The sequence below is a fragment of the Petromyzon marinus genome, chromosome 64 (genome assembly GCF_048934315.1).
Source record: "Petromyzon marinus isolate PM22_M1 ecotype Great Lakes invasive population chromosome 64, UKy_Petmar_22M1.pri1.0, whole genome shotgun sequence".
NCBI classification, from domain to species: domain Eukaryota; kingdom Metazoa; phylum Chordata; class Hyperoartia; order Petromyzontiformes; family Petromyzontidae; genus Petromyzon; species Petromyzon marinus.
The window spans coordinates 1,723,605-1,737,504 of NC_133730.1; the positions used below are offsets into that span (position 1 = coordinate 1,723,605).

Genomic DNA, 13,900 nt, shown 5'->3' on the forward strand with positions numbered 1-13,900 from the left:
ACCACGATCATCACCACCACCACCATCACCACCACCATCACCACCATCATCACCACCACCACCATCACCACCACCACCATCATCACCACCACCACCATTACCACCATCACCACCACCATCACCACCATCATCACCACCATCACCACCATCACCACCACCACCATCACCACCATCATCACCACCACCATCATCACCACCACCATCATCACCACCATCACCACCACCACCATCATCACAACCATCACCACCATCATCACCATCACCACCATCACCACCATCATCACCACCACCAACAATCACCACCACCACCATCACCACCACCACCATCACCACCACCATCACCACCACCATCATCATCACCATCACCACCATCACCACCATCACCACACCACCATCACCACCATCATCACCACCACCACCATCACCACCATCACCACCACCATCACCACCATCACCACCACCATCACCACCACCATCACCACCACCATCATCACCACCATCACCACCATCACCACCACCACCATCACCACCACCACCATCACCACCACCATCACCACCATCACCACCACCACCATCACCACCATCACCACCACCATCATCACCACCATCACCACCATCATCACCACCACCACCATCACCACCATCACCACCACCATCACCACCATCACCACCACCATCATCACCACCACCATCATCACCACCACCATCACCACCACCACCATCACCACCATCATCATCACCACCATCATCACCACCATCACCATCACCACACCACCACCACCATCACCACCACCACCACCATCATCACCACCATCACCACCACCACCACCGCCGCCCCTCGCCGCGAAACCAAAATTGTGGCCGGCGTCGAGAGAGCGGCGGCTCCGGCAGGCGGCCGCTAAGTGAAAATTAATCACCCGTTCGTGGTGCAACCCCGCCGTTTAGTTACCCTCGTCAGGGCGAGAGGGCAGAACACTTGTGGGGAGTCATTCAAACCTGGTTTGTACTCGTACCTGGTCAGCGTGGCACGCGGCGAAGACGCTGAATGACGGTGAAGGCGTCAACGTTCAGGGTCCGCGAGACGAAGCGCGTTGACTCCGCGATGGCTTCCACGCTCCTTGTCATGTTCACCACGTGTCTTCCCTCGCTCGTCCATGGCTCACAGCAACGGATGAACATCGGAGGGGGGGGGGGTCACGAGGGATCTCATCGCGGTGACGAGGCCGTGGTGCCGAGGCGAGGCCGTCACGGCCTGAGAGGCAGCCCTCTTGGTTTTCTCACCACAAATACCGGAACCCATAAAGCGAAATTTAAGCTCCGGTAATTATTTTGGGTTAATCATTATCATGACTATTATTCTTCACGAACGGTCTGCTCACGCGTGCCACGCTCGCGGCCTATAGTGCCTTCTCCATTCCGCGCAGGGGGTCACAGCCGCCTTCACCTTGCACTCCTGATCTCATGATGCCTTGCAGCAACGATAACAACACAAAGTTGGAGCAGTTTCCTTATCAAACGAGCTGTTTTGGCGGTGTTCGCCTACCGTTCACAGCCCTGGGCCGGTGGTGGCAATTCCGCGTTCCTATGGTGGGGCTGAGTCTATCCCAAAGGAGAAAAAAACTGGCGAATTCCAGACAAGAGTGGTGCTCACGTTATTGAGCCCCGGGGGGATGATGGGCTGAGTCATCACCCAGCCAGGGTTTCTCATTGAACGCTGGACCAGGTGGCTCGGCTCGAGAGCGAGTGGCTTGCGGTCGGAAGGTTTGCGAGTTCAGATCTTGAACCGCGAGGATCTGGCTGTAGTGGGTCAGGCATAACCGGGGAATTTTCCCTGAAGTGTACAAATGCAGGGGGTGGGAATCCGGTGAAGTTCCTCATTCGTGCTGATTTTGGGGGGCGCTATTGACGCATCATACTATCCGCGTGCAGCCAAGAAATGAACTCCCCTGTATCCATGCGGTCACATGAGTATGAATGTGGATAATAGGATGCATGTTTCTGCAAACTTTTGGGCAACTCCTCTTACCCGTGAAAATGGCAGGATTTCAGATTTCGCGTGTAAATATTTCTCCACAGCAGTTCACACCTCCCAGCCACTTCATTAAACATGCATCAGACTATGCACGTGCGCGTCTGCGAGTGCAGCTTTATGAATTAAACATCCGTAAATAAAACTGCCTACTGGTTAACCTTTGCCTGTGCGTGACCTGCGCTCCGTGGTACAGACACCGATTCGGCCGCAGCTATGAGCACAAGCCTCCGGGCATGCGGTATATTTCGTGAAAAGCCCCGTCGGATAAGATACCCACTCTGAATCGTAAACACAAAAAAAACCGCTGGCATTCCCATTGAGAACGGTGTCTTCGTGATGTTCGGGCATTGATTAAAGCTCATCAATCATCACCATCAGGCAAGCCAAGCTTGATCGCCCCATTTGTTGGAAGGCTTGTCCATGCTTACCACGCACTCACGTCCTTAGTCATAATACAAGTGCTTTATCTAAACGGGCTGTGGCATTCCGCTCCTTGAGTCACAGTTGGGGGAAGTGGCCTGTTCAAAATCCGGCCGGTGAATGGCTCGGCCTCTCGGCCCTCTGGGATCAATGTGCAGCACTTTGAGAGGCGTCCACAGATATCCTGTAGTCAAGAACACAAAAAATAAGGTGCAGCTCTGCGGTGTTTCTATTCAACTATTAAACTATTTTATTGGTCCAGCTAAGGCCCACTGAGCTGTATAGCTCTTTTTCAGCAGCGGCCTGGCTATCACAAATGACAGCTCAACGAAGTGGCTTATCACGCGGAAATTTATTGCGGCCAAATATTCTTAACAAACCTTTCTAAATGTGGAGGGAAAAACCGGAGGACCCGGAGAAAAATCCACGCGACCACGGGGGGAGACACACGCAAACTCCAAATATGCAGCAGGCGTGAATGGAGTCATTGTGCTTATGCGATGTAGAATGTTACACATCAGAATTGGATCTGATGGAAGCCTGGAGTTTGTACCCAGGGTCTTCAACAGTGGCGCCTCAGTGCTCTGGCAAGGATACAACTCCAGTCAGTGCTGCCGTAGCCACCTGGCCACCCCCGATGATTACAGGTATCGTGTGTTTTGTATCACCGATCTGCCAGGTGCGCCGTTATTGTAAACCATGCCAGAGCACGTGACAACTGCCATCCACAACTCTCGAAGCCGGCGCAAACTTCGCAAAAGGGTGCCCCCTGGAAAGATGATCGCACGAAAAACCCACTGCTTGCCAACGAATCCATTGAGCAGCGCACCACCGACGTGAAAGAGCCGGCACGGAAGACCCCCCACCCCCCCCCCCGGGCTCCGATCTTCCGCAAAGCATCTGGGACACATCCCCAAAAAACCGCGTCCACAAAACGAACCGTGGCGGCAGCGGCGGATGCGGATACTCGACGCACAAACGGAACCTTAAAATAAATCGCGACTGTGGTCACCCGGAAACGACCGCGAAACATAGAGCGTGGACTCAATGACCGATTCGCAAATACGAAGAAGGCATCGATGCACCGCTCCGCTACTCCGGACGCGATCGTCCGGCTCAGCCGCCTTCAATGTGCAATTATAATTGTTGCTCTGCATCAAGATCGGCCGCCGGACAACTAAGAAGGTCGACATTTGGGAGGCTCTTGCGATTAACAAAGAGTCACGTGGCGTTCTGCTGCTGCTGACGTGCGTTCGAGTGTCCAAGACGTTCGATGGCCAACAACAATCGTTTATTATTATTCAGAGAGAACAATGCATGTATATTTTACCCATAATGCTCCACAACAACACATACTGATTAATAATAAAGGTTTTTGTCGGTTAGATCGCGTAAGTATAAATGTGTCGTAACCCTCCACCACCACACAGCCAATTAGTAAGGGATTTGTCACGTAAACATAACCCCAATTAGTTACTAGTATAGTGTAGTGTGTAATGTAGTGTATAGTGTAGTGTACTACTTCAGCCCACCGATGTGTTGGAGAGTAAATCCACAGCATTTACAATTTAGGTAGTACGACGTTTCGCTGGTAATTACATCAGCCAGCATCATCGGGCAATTTGCCAGAATAGTGAAGCCATCCACCTGATTCCGGTCTTAAATAGAGCAGCATGGTGATGTCAACACTGAACCCTAACCCAAAAACCTTTATTATGAACAATATTATGGAACCTCCTTTGCCAGTACCAAAATAATGTACGTGAAGATCTTAAGATCGTAACACCTGTTTGTTGCCAGAAAAAAAATGGGAAAACCTATTCTCATTAATAATATTGGTCGCGAAAGCCTACGTGTTAAACTAACACAGACTGAGTTTCTATACAGTACTTGATTTAAATGGTTCACTGTATGTCAGACATATGAACAAAATGAAGGCACTTTAAGTGTGAACTTGTGTGTGTGTGTGTGCGCGCGTGTGACCCGGGTAAGACCATCAACTCGCGTCGCTCCAGAATCTGGTTTCATCACGGGTGGCTGCCCAGATTAAACCCCCGGGATCTCGACGGTTCCCTGACATTGCCGTTGTGAGTCTGTGGAGCAGCCCCAGTGGCAGCACTGGGCCCAAGGCAAACCCCAAGCAAAAAAAACACACGCCAGGGCCTCAAGCAGCTCAAGGGGGAAGATGTGGGTGCGTCAAATATCAGCTATATATGCAAATCGTAAGTAACGCAACACTGCGATAAGCATAACGTGCAAATGAATCGCCCTCATCTCTACTGGTGCCTGCATCTCTCCCCCGCCCCGTCCCACATTTTTCTTATCTCGCCACATCTCTGACTCTTGCTTCTTGCGATGACGCGCATTGAAGTTATTAATTTCTTCATCGGGCACACCGCCCTCGTGAGTTGGCAGACGATTCCGTCGGGACCACTTCAACTCCGCACCTCAAATTATCGCGGTTGGCTACGTACGGTGCGGAAGAAGCTCTGCGTAAATGCATACATACTCGGAGCCCTTATTCTGAGCCCCTCCACCCACAGACTGAACCACCCCACAGCCAAACAGCGCGAAGCATGAGACCGAGCTACGAACTATCCACGCCGCCACCACCAGCGCCAGTGAAGGAGAAAACTTCCCCACTCCACCAGCCGCCCCGCCACACACGCAGAGAGAGAGAGAGCGAGCGAGAGAGAGAGCAATTGCCCATTTTTAAACTCCGTCGTTAGCAGCCTTTGAGAGGCCGCTATCAAACATGCGAGGCGTTTAAAGAGCGAGGGAGTAAAAGCAGCGAACATTCGGTGCTCTTCACTGTGCGTACAGCAGCAGCAGCATGGGTCATCAGTACCCAGAACGCCCCATTAAAAGAAGAGGGAGGAGGGCATCGTGACCCGGCGCAGCATATTGTTTGTGCGTAATGGGAAAAAAAGCATTAAATGTAGTGGTTGGCTGGTTGGTGGTGGTGGTGGTGGTTCGAGCTTCAAAGAATACCTGGGGTATCAATGTCAAAGGTACGTGATGTATTGTGCCGGGTGGCTGTTAAGGGTGTTTGCGAGAGCACGGAGAATATAAATGCGCGTAGTGTTTCGGCAGAAGGGAGAGGGAAATAAAATTGAGCAGCGCCGGCTCCGGATTGGTGTTTTGTTTTTGATGTTTTGGGTCGTAAGCGAGTGGTTTTATTCGGCACGATGTCCGACGTTTCACTCCGCATGACGGGGAGGTTATCTTCTCACCCAGGCGCTGTACATAACTGGGTATCTGGGTACATCCCTGGCTACGCACTAAAGGACGTGATTCCCATTTTCAAACGAATGCAAACGAGATCAGAAAATCGAGCTTCGATGCGATGTGAAATTTCGCACAATCCTGGATAAAAAAAATCGCGCATCGGATCGACCTGAAATCACGATGTCAACCAAACATGACGGCACTTTCACTCCGCCTCTCTATGCGCTGTGAAGAAGGGACATTGCCCGAAACGTTGCGCTAAGTGTCGTTAATAAATGTCGACTTTTTTTTGTTAACCGTTCTGGTGCTCCACTGCCAACGCAGCAGCAGCAGCAGCATCGCCACCACCACCACGACCACCAAGCAGCTTGTTTACTTCTGCAGACAACAGCTGCCAACCAAACCTCCTCCTGCCTTTAAAGACGTCCGCGTGGGATGCGGCCACGCCCTCTGTGTTAGCGACTGCGCCTCTGCGTGGCCCCTCCAGCGAAGCCGAGGCACTCGGCTGTCGCGCTCCCAGGAGGAGGCAACGTGAGAAAAAAAAAGTGTGGGACACTGTTACCAGATCTAGAGATCAAAAAAGCGTCTACAGACTGCGGGGGAAACAAAAACAAAAACCATCGGAACTTTATGGGAAGAGGCGGACAAGTGGACAAATTCAGTTGCACAACGTTCCACTGCAGGAATCGTCAACCAATCTCAAGTTCCAACATTCTATATCTTTTTTTTAAACGGGGAAATAGTTTATAGTTTTTTTTTAGTTTTACCACTTGCAGGCCACTGTTGCTGCATTCCCCTTGTGCCTTATAGCTGCCACGGGGGGGTAATCCTTGGCTAGACTGCAAGCATGGCATGGGGATGGTTGAGATGTGATGATGTCAGGAGCTTTGAGTCTCCGAAGCATTCATAAGCACCCTGTAAATGCAAATCCTTATCGTTAAAATGTTTTATAATAATTCTTTTTTAAAAAAAAAATACTCCCACCGCTGATTGTAAACGCAAGCGAAAGACGCTACCACAGCAGACAATGAATGCTTGTCGCAGCACGCCAGCACGTTCACTGCCGGTCGGACAATGCCACGAGCCTCTGGCGTCGTCACCAGGGGGTTGAGTTCCTGCACCAGCGCACCGCGCTGCCGCTTTTAAAAGGCGCTTGCTGGTGGGGCCCCGTCACAGGGATCACGTGGCCAGACATCTGAAATGGAAATCCGTCTGCAAATTAATCATTTGGTGATGCTGCCTTCACGTGTCGAGTTTGGTTGCCGCGTGCACAAAACGCAGCAAACAAACCCCACACAGTCATCAATGACGGCGGCCTTTTAAGGAACAAAAATAAATATATAGGTAATAGGCGACGTTTTGGGGAATGGGCCTTCATCAAAATTACATTTGAGCTCGCTTATAAAAATTAATGCTCATTTAACAATATACATTGTTGCCAACCATCCGAAATCGTCTTTTGTTTGTTTTCTTCATGCGACCTCTAGATGGAGGCAATGTCTCTCGTCTGGCAACACGGCCGTGAAGTCGCGGGGCAGGCTGCGCCCACGGAGGATGACCGAGATAAAGGGGGTAGCGGTGGTGGTGGTGATCTCGTCAAATAAAGCAGTGGGTCGGAGGGAGTCGATGCATCCCCATATATGCAACGCTTTGAACCCCTATGACCCTGACCTTGAGGGGCCCGGCCACAGCACTGTGCGGTCAGAAGGCACGCAAGCTGACTTGACATGGTCAGCAGCTTGCCACAGCCCATGCACGCCGTTCACCCGTGTGCCTTGCTTACAGGGACAGCTTCCGCCGGGGGATCCCCTTGGCTGGACTATGCAACGGCCCTGCCGGCGCCGTGGACGCATTGGGCAATGTCGAATGGGATGCTCGTGGCTGTGCTGTGCCTCCTGGGGAACCCGTCCCCCCAGAAGCGCAGAGACGCCACGACACCCCCCACCGCGGCGAAGGGCCAGGGCAGCAGAAGCAGCAGCAGCAGAAGTAGAATCAACAGCAACGGCAGAAGTAGAATCAGCAGCAGAAGTAGAATCAACAGCAGCAGCAGAAGTAGAATCAACAGCAGCAGCAGAAGTAGAATCAACAGCAGCAGCAGAAGTAGAATCAACAGCAGCAGCAGAAGTAGAATCAACAGTAGCAGAAGTAGAATCAACAGCAGCAGAAGTAGAATCAACAGCAGCAGCATAAGTAGAATCAACAGCAGCAGCAGAAGTAGAATCAACAGCATAAGTAGAATCAACAGCAGCAGCAGAAGAAGAATCAACAGCAGCAGCAGAAGTAGAATCAACAGCAGCAGCAGAAGTAGAATCAACAGCAGCAGCATAAGTAGAATCAACAGCAGCAGCAGAAGTAGAATCAACAGCAGCAGCATAAGTAGAATCAACAGCAGCAGCAGCAGAAGTAGAATCAACAGCAGCAGAAGTAGAATCAACAGCAGCAGCAGAAGTAGAATCAACAGCAGCAGCAGAAGTAGAATCAACAGCAGCAGAAGTAGAATCAACAGCAGCAGTAGAAGTAGAATCAACAGCAGCAGAAGAATAAGAAGCAGCAGCAGCAAAAAAACATCACCAGCAGCAGCAGAAGCAGCAGCAGCGAGCGGGCCCACCACCGCTCCACAACCCGAGCCTGTTCTCTTTTGAGCATCGAGAATAAGCCAGCCGTGCACCTCATGCCAAATGGCCACGATGCCTTCCTCTCCATTGCCTGCACGCAGCACTCGCCCGCCTCTCTGCCACGCCACAGACGCACGTTCTGCCCGCGTGCGCAACAATGCAATCGTTTTTTTTATTTTGTTTTAAAGCGCACAGGTCAAACGTGGTGTTAATCGTCACGACGACGACGACGATTAACGCAACGAAATAAAAAAAGCATTCAATTACCGCACGGCGCATGAATTGTTGCGGGCAGCGATGCACGCGCGCGCCGCGCGAGGGCTCAGGAGGAGGAGGAGGCGTCGTGAAGACGCTGACCTATTTTTAGACTAATGGATGCTCTCTCTTTTTTTTTGAGGACAGAACGTCCAGGGCATTGACACTGTCGCAAGCGAGACCCACCACCCCCTCCTCAAAAGCGCTGTTGCGAGCCCTGCGGTTTGGGCTTCCCGCTTCAGGAGCGGTGTTGTTTGGGGTGGGAGGGGGGGGGCAGAGCTCTGGGAGCCCCGCAGGAAGTAAAACGACTCCGGGTTTAGGGGGGGCAGGCGAGCGGCTGGGGGGGGGGGCAGCTCTGCCTGGCGTTCGCAAGCGAGCAGACGTGTGGGCGGGGGGGGGGGCGAGCGAAACAATACAGGCTGTCAAAGTGTAAATAATAATAGTGTTAAGAATAATAATAAAGTGTGAATAATAATAAAGTGTGAATAATAATAAAGTGTTAATAATAATAATAAAGTGTAAATAATAATGTGTTAATAATAATACTAAAGTGTAAATAATAATAAAGTGTTAATAATAATAAAGTGTTAATAATAAATTGTGAATAATAAAGTGTTAATAATAAAGTTTTTATAATAATAAAGTGTTAATAATAAAGTGTTAATAATAATAAAGTGTTAATAATAATAAAGTGTTAATAATATTAAAGTTTTATAATAATAATAAACTATATTCTTGGTTCTTTCGGTAAAGTGACGTAGAAGGGAAACAATAAAATAATATTTTTTTTTATAATTTGAGGCTGAGTCGACCTAGGGGAGGCCCAGGACCGGCTCAAAGTATTCTACGTGACTCTACCGAAAGAACCAAGAATATGAATCCCTGCAGTCACGAAAGCTTTAAATCAAATTTTAATAATAAACTGTTAATAATAATTTAAAAAACACTGCCCCGACCTCTCTACTCCCCATTGGCTCACCACCCTCACCACCAGCCCCACCCTCACCACCACCACACCACCAACAACACCCTCACCACCACCAACACCCTCACCACCAGCCCCACCCTCACCACCACCACACCACCACCAACACCCTCACCACCACCACCGCCACACCACCACCCTAACCAGCACACCAACACCATCCTCTCCACCACACCACCCTCACCACCACCACACCAACACCCTCACCACCACCAACACCCTCACCACCACCGCCACACCACCACCACCCTCACCAGCACACCACCATCCCCACCACCACCACCACACCACCCTCACCACCAGCACCACCCTCACCACTACCACCCTCACCACCACCATCCTCACCACCACCACCACCACACCACCCTCACCACCAGCACCACCCTCACCACTACCACCACCCTCACCACCAGCACCACCCTCACCACCACCACCACCACACCACCACCAACCTCACCACCACCACCCTCACCACCATACCACCACCACTGCGTCTCAAATAAAAAGCAGACGCCAAATAAGGTCTGGCCAGAAACAATATTTAACCCGTTCGCCTTTCACAAAGACAAAGATCCCTCGTATAGCGTTCAGCATTCTTTTAGGGCAAGGGCACTTCGCGGCCGGCTTCAAGTGAAGGTCGGCACGGCACACGAGGCCGCCTTTGTCACCCAGTGCTGTTGTTTTTACGCACCGTGCCAGGTGCTCATTTGAGGCTGAGTCGACCTAGGGGAAGGCCCAAGACCGGCTCAAAGTATTCGCCACTGGTGTTGGGTCGTGAGCGTGAGTCGAGGTCGGGGTGTGCCGTGCTCGGAGCGCAGTGCGCTAACCACTGCGCCACCATTCCCCCGTGGCCTTGGCACGCGCGCGCGCAATGCCTGTGTCACGTCCCCGCTAATGCCATGTGCACGTTGTATGTGCTGCTATTGTTCTGTTTACAATGCGTGCAAGTATTGTTTTTTGCTGTGACGCACTGTAGGCGCTTGCAGATTGTAGGCACGTGTCAACGCGTGCGACGCGTCAGTGTCCGCTGTGCATTTAATGCCCTTCTCGGGTGGACACGCATCGTCGATGTAAGGACTCCCACCGAGTCGAACACGTGGTCCTCCATGCGATAGAAGTAGCTACGGGGCGCGTCTCCCGACTCACACCGAGACCCGGAGCGCGTTGCTGAGGCCACTGCGAGACCTCACGGAGGCCTCCGCGTTGCCGCTTGGCCCGCGAGCGTGGTTCGATTCGTTGCATCATCGCGGGATGGTGGGGGTATGGCGACGGCTTGGGGAAGGAAGCCTTCATCCAGCAGTGGATTGAGCATGGCGGGACGATAGCGATGATGATGATGATGATACATGTCCACATTGACCAGTGTGTGTGTGTGTGGGTAGCGACTCGCATGCCCAATGCTTCCTAATTCAGTGGCAATCATGAAGCAGTGCGAATATATCAGCGTGTCCATGGCCACGGCTACCATCAGTGGCGGTGTCTGATCCAACCTGCGCTGACCGGCCGTTGCGAAGTATGGTCAAACAAACTTCGGTGACCGACGGAGCACGAGGAGGCCTTCGTCCAGCGGTGGATGAAACGAGAGACTCTGAAGACGAATCCTTCGTATTATCCGCACTTCTCTGCGGATGAGAGGAGTGACCCCCAGAAGTGGCTGCATAGTCACCCCCGATGATCCGCATTTATCCGCGGAGAGCTGCACGGATAACAGGACTAAAGTCACAGACACAAGTGTGGACAATTGGATCAGCCAATAACGATACCCCCCCCCCCCCCCCAATCACCGCGCAGAAGATGAGTTCCCCCCCCCCCCCCCCCCAGTGTATCGCATTTCCTGCTGGCTGTGGCTTAAACAAGTTTGAAGTGTAAAGATCTCGGTGCTATTCTCTGCAGCGTGAGCTTTTATTGAAGCTACATTTCCCTCTGCCCACCAGTCTGGGGGGGGGGGGGGGGGGGGTGAGAGGGGTCCATGCGTTGTACTGCGTGTGCTTGAAATGGAGAGCATAAGCTCGTTCCTTGTCTGGACGCCTTCATCTGTATTGTCACCATGACTCTCCCGCCGTATTCGGAGACCACATTTACGAATTTTGACAGTTTTAGAAGCCAAAATCCCACGCCGCTGTCCCGCGTCGTCTGCGCGCTTCGACGAGGCAAGTCTGCGTACTCGGTAGCGGCGATGGCTACGGGCGTGGCCTGTTCACGGAGCACTGTGGAGGCAGCGGGGGTTGATTGATCACGCGAATGTTGTTGTCGGGACGATCCTGGCCGGTCGTCTTCCCGCAAGTTGGTGCCGACGACGTTGCCACTCGCTCGCGTTGCACTCGATTGTATTTGGACGACGTCATTCCGAGATCAGCTGCTGCTGCTGCCTTCTCGCTCCTATGGTGACTCAGCGGCTGGTGCGAGGCGTAAGCGAAACTGAGTAAAGCTCAGGGCTCCAAGTAGCCCAAGGGGTCCCGAAGTCATACAAAAAAAACATTGGGGTAGCACCAAATATCAGCTCGAACTGAGATCCTTCTAAATAAAAACGCTTATCATTCAAATTACACCAGCACATTCATTGTAACGAGTCTATTGCCATTATCTGGCACAACTGCAATATAAAAACTTGCGTAGCCTGTCCGTCGCGTACTGTTCGCGGTGGTGCGAGACACCGACAAGATTGTTTGATTAGGGGACCCCAAATCGACGCTGGCCTCACCCACGGATGGTGCCAACGCTCTGATAATAGGGCCACCTGCATATGTAAGGTGATCAGTGCTCCACATTACCAACAATGCAGGTTGGGTTTCTGTGGTAACAGCTCCACGGCCGGCCCCACGCTCCCAAGAGCTGTCTACAAACAACACTCGCTTTGTTTCCCGCTCGTGAGTTTTGTCATAGCTCGAGTTATAACCGTGGTCTTCTTTTTCAAGGCACGTGTCCACCACGCAGCCAAATGGTGTTACTCCACTTTAAAATGCACCAGGGTCGTACCTCCAGCGGGGTGAGACGGGCCTGATGACGGTATGGATGGTAGGGCCCTAAACATTCTGAAGTGGAGTTGTGCCATTTGGCTGTGTGGTGGACACGTGCACGGGAAAAGAAAGGGAACTTGAGTGAAATTTCTCCCCCCGAAACCGTTTGGCGGCATTTTGGTTTTAGAACAATACCTGAGCTGGGGCTTCACCGCAGTTAGCGGCCACATACCGTAGTTTTAGAATGTTTATGATGTTGCTGCTGTGGATTGACGCGCGATAAGCCACTTCGTTGAGCTATCATTTGTGGCCAGGTGCCATCTGAAAAAGAGGCTCATGGCTCGGTGGGTCATACCTAGTAAGATTAAAAAAAAATAGTTTAGTTTTATTTGTACATATTTTAAAGTCTTTTGATTTCCTTGCATAAAAATGTGCATTCCTATCATGCTTTTGTATCATTATTATTTGTTGTTTGTTGTTGGAACGTTCTGACGTGCATCTGTGAAAAGGAGCTTCATAGCTCGTCGCATTCCTCCTGCAGTATAAATACATCTGAGTTTGAAACGATTAATAATGACGCCCGTTTTAATCACGCGCTGTATTTACCTGCGGTGACACTGAACAGCGAGCTCTGCTTACGCGTCTGATTTTCGTGTTATGGGGGGGGGGGGGGGTGGTGGTGGGAGAGTTATTTTCTAGGGGCCGCCCTGTGAGGCCACACAAAACAAGTCGGTGGAGGGGGGCCTCCCTGGGCCGCTCGCTCCGCCGTGCCCCACGCCGCGCGCTGCCGCCTGTTGGCACGGTCGAGACTCACGGTGCGGCCAAGTGCCCGCGGCGGGGGAGGCGGGGGGACGCTTTTGCCGGAGATTAAATCGGCCGGGGGCCCCGCTCGCCGTTTGCCATTGACCTCGAGACGTCGCTTCGAGGGAAGCCGCGCGACCAAAGCGTCGGGACCAAGACGGCTTGAGCCAAAAACGAGGGGGTCCGCTTCGATCTGCTAGCGGCAGACGTGGGGGGGGGGGGGCGGGGGGGTGTCACGTGGGGTGGTGTTTCCGACTCGGCGCGGTGGAAGAACTCCAGGGGTCTTACCTCGAGCTCGCCGCTTCGAGGAGTCTGGCGATATGAGAGCAGCTTCCCCAAGACTCTTCGGTGAGCCGCGTGTGGTGATCGCATCCGTACGGCAGCGAATGTGCCACTGGAAGAAATCCCGTATTATTATTATTATTGTGGTGGGTGGGTGGGCGGGCGGGCGGGCGGGTGGATGCAGTCTCTTTTTTTGGACAAACAAAACAAAGGAGACGGCTAGCTTAGACATATTAGACAAACGAGACAGATTAAAACAAGCAATGCCAATGAGAGAGACGATATAAACAGGACCGGCATCATCAATGAAACAATACAAATGAGA

At 51.9% G+C, this 13,900-nt stretch overlaps 1 long non-coding RNA gene across 2 annotated transcripts in view; it reads right to left on the reverse strand.

Moving 5' to 3' along the window:
• The window catches only part of LOC116956320 (uncharacterized), a 52,378-nt gene extending 38,696 nt beyond the window's left edge, over positions 1 to 13,682 (reverse strand). For both annotated transcript variants that reach the window (XR_004404985.2, XR_012930219.1), the window contains exons 1-2: positions 13,582 to 13,682; positions 1,014 to 6,875 (exon numbers count right to left, since the gene is read on the reverse strand). This is a non-coding gene — a long non-coding RNA (uncharacterized LOC116956320). The remainder of the gene's footprint in view (positions 1 to 1,013; positions 6,876 to 13,581) is intronic.
• Between the last annotated feature and the right edge of the window lie 218 nt (positions 13,683 to 13,900).